Source organism: Tigriopus californicus, chromosome 6, assembly GCF_007210705.1.
Source record: "Tigriopus californicus strain San Diego chromosome 6, Tcal_SD_v2.1, whole genome shotgun sequence".
Lineage (NCBI taxonomy): Eukaryota > Metazoa > Arthropoda > Copepoda > Harpacticoida > Harpacticidae > Tigriopus > Tigriopus californicus.
The window spans coordinates 10,404,711-10,408,099 of NC_081445.1; the positions used below are offsets into that span (position 1 = coordinate 10,404,711).

Sequence of the window (3,389 nt, forward strand, 5' to 3'; positions counted from 1 at the left end):
CATTCATAAGATTTTTAATCACTTTTGTTTGTATCTATCTTAACATGATTTAGAAAGTTTTGAATAAAGCAAAAAAGTCATGGTTCTTCCCTACAAACGCTCTTTTTCCTTTTTTTGGCCGCTAGAGTTTGTTTAACTCCTACCTCGCAGTCCCTACATCCAGCCCCAAAGGGAATATTTCTTCCTCATCATGCGTTTTGTGAGAAGTTATAACCTTGTGCCTAATCCTCGGGATAGCTCGCTTCCAGGCTTCCATGAGCTGAGTATCCCTACTGGGAAATCCATCCTTTGAAGGCTTGAGCGTTTGATCGCTCACTTTGCTGACATAGCACGTCTCAAGTTCCAAATTTCAGCCAAACAAATTTGTTCCCTTTTTCGATAATTTCTTGAACCAGTGTCAATCGCTTTTGCATTAGAGACAGGAATTTTGAATAGAGTGGGCATTTGCGATTTTCACCTAATTTGAAAATGTCCTTCTTTGGATCGGAATATGGGATGTTGACTAATGCAAGGAGAACTCTATACGAGGAGATGTCTCTGGTGTTGATTCGTGTTTTGAAATTAACAACTGGACCCGACGTCTAGCGCAGTCACCCTCTTTCACAACAAATCGTATTGTGCGCTTCAAACAAAGAAGACAAACAGGATTCGAAGATCAAGACTCAGCTCAAATCAGTTATATATGGAGTGGCCAAGATGGTTAACAAGTGTTGTGCCCCCGGGTGCAACAGTGGCTACAATTCCACCAAGCACAAGGACACGGGGGGGATTCCTTACCACAAGTTTCCCAAGGATCCTCCTCTCCAACAGAGATGGATACGATGCGTTCCATGGGACAATTAGGTAAGGAGGACTAAACTTGGCCCATTGTAATAGTCTCAAATTAAAACCAATCAAAGCTGGGCCATCTTTTCAATAGGAACCAACTCAAAATTCAGCACTCTGCAGCAAACACTTCGTCAACACTGATTATCAGACAAAGTACTTGGGCTCAAATACCACTCGCGCCAAAATAAAAAAGACATCAACATCCAACTCAAAATTCTTTGAAAAGAGGCCATTCCTTCTCAGGTACTATTGCTGATATTGTGGCGGACCACGTTGGTCCGCCAACATGACAAGGCAGTTGAAGATCACGTCGGGGTCACCACTGTGGCGGACCACGTTGGTCCGCCAACATGACGAGTCGGAGGATGGTAGTTGACTAGTTTATTGAGCAGGGAAACGACTGTATTTAGAGGCCATTCCTTCTCAGGTACTATTGCTGATATTGTGGCGGACCACGTTGGTCCGCCAACATGACAAGGCAGTTGAAGATCACGTCGGGGTCACCACTGTGGCGGACCACGTTGGTCCGCCAACATGACGAGTCGGTGGATGGTAGTTGACTAGTTTATTGAGCAGGGGAATGACTGTATTTATAGGAAACGGAAATGAGTAGGGAAGAAGAGTAGGAAGAAGCGGGAAAGAGGCGAGCAAGGGGCAGGGTTGCCACAATATCACATTATATCAAATTTGTGCGATGCATTTCATGGGAGGTATGTTTGTTTTAATATATCATTGATTTTAGTTTCCACAATTGGCGTCCTACTATAGCCGTCTTCCAAGTGCTCCACGTCAGAGGTTACTCAGAGTTCAAGTTGGAGGCCAAAAGAGATCAAAATGGTCGAACTTGCTGCTGCCATGTTTCTTCAACAGGATAAAATCAAACACTCTCGGAACTCAAGTCAAAACTGGAGTGGCCTTCTCTCTCAAGTGGAACTTGTAACATCCTGCAGTCCTATGATCGACTGATGTTGGTTTTCATTTAGACAAATGAACTTTTGATGCCGAAAATACTTCACAGCCTTTTAATAGATGAAGAGTTGGAATTTGAGATGTGGTAACTAAGGAAAAATAATTTCTATATTTAATTAGATTCAAAGTTCATGTCCAATGTGTTATAGGCATTGTGATATTGAGGTATCCATGGCAAAAGTGCCTCATATCACCAAGAACAAGTTCAACCAAGTATTGCAGGTCCCTAAAGACAAAGGAACGCTGGTGAGCCTTTCAGTGTTCATCCTCAAACCATTGGAAAGTGGAGACCCTCATGGAAATGCCATAAATCCTTTTTGAACAGACCGGGCCAACAACTGAAATCTGGATTTTCAAGACTCAATCTTTAGGTGGCTAAACATCAGAAGGTTACCAATCTCCTTTGGAGTAAAATCGGATCATTTGTGGTATGGTGTTAGGTTTACCAATAATCCTTGTTAATGAAAACTGGAGATTCAATCTGACCAAATTATTCTTTGAGTTAGGGGGTAGGATTTTCAGAAGCCACAAAGAGAGGCCCGTAATTTCTTTCCACCCTGTAGTCTTCCTCTTGAAATTCAGAGACTGGTTGGAATTGTGGGAGAAGACAAGCAAAAAAGAGACTAGACTCTCACCTGAAACATTCAAGTGCAAAAACATCAGCCGCATTGCCAGCTTTAGTGAAGTATCTCCTGCGCAAAAAGTATCTTTTGTTTGTTCTCCTTGGCAAAATCAGTAGTGATCCTATTGAACAACGATTTGGGCTTTACTGACAACTTGCCGGGGCAAACTACTTTGTTTCTGTCCGGCAATTTCTTGAAGCTGAAAAGCTCATAAGGCTAAAAAGCCTTGTCAAGTTCAGCCGTGAGATCAATCTTTGAATATGAGGAACAAAACAACAAGAGTGTCATTGAGCAAACCTGCAATGAAATGCAAGCACTTATCAGTGAGCCAATATACATTGTCTTCAATATGGACAGAGAAGATTAAGTGGTACATGGTCTTTTACAACACACAAATGTAATTTTTGTATTGACCTCTTGTGTCAGGGTAAAGATGCGCCAAAACTAACTTTTGTTGACAACAACAGCAGGAAAGGTGCTTTGAGGTCTAAAGCTCCTTCATTGAGCAAATTAACCGTGGTGGATTAGTGCAGCCTTCTGATCTATTTCTATGTTCTGCCTTCATGCCAAAGAGCTCCCAAAACTCATCTTTAAATCTGAATATATTTGGTAGGAATTTTTTGTCCTTTTCCTGCCACAGAAAAATCTTCTTGCAGCTTCTTTTTATGAAGCTGGAAGCTGAGGAAACGACTTCAAACATGACAAGTGTAAAGTGCTCTCAAGGATACAGTGTTATGCCATTCCTAATGCAAGAATCTCTGGCATTTTCCAATTGTATGTTTAAAAATTGCATATCAGAAGTCAATGACTCTCTTCATGACAACAGAAAAAGAACAGTCTCAAAAGTCAAGTGTTATTAAAAAGAAGAAGTTGAAGTTGCTTTCAAACTGAATATTTTGTTGGTTCCCAAGATCACCCAAGATGGTTGACCGTTTTCTATTAATACACCTTTGACTATATTTCGCTATT

At 41.3% G+C, this 3,389-nt stretch overlaps 1 long non-coding RNA gene across 1 annotated transcript; it reads left to right on the forward strand.

The window, feature by feature from the left end:
* The first annotated feature begins 593 nt into the window (after positions 1–593).
* On the forward strand, positions 594–1,839 carry LOC131882194 (uncharacterized). The gene is made up of 3 exons (XR_009373462.1): positions 594–843; positions 920–1,071; positions 1,571–1,839. It is a non-coding gene; the product is annotated as an uncharacterized LOC131882194 (long non-coding RNA).
* Positions 1,840–3,389: the final 1,550 nt, after the last annotated feature.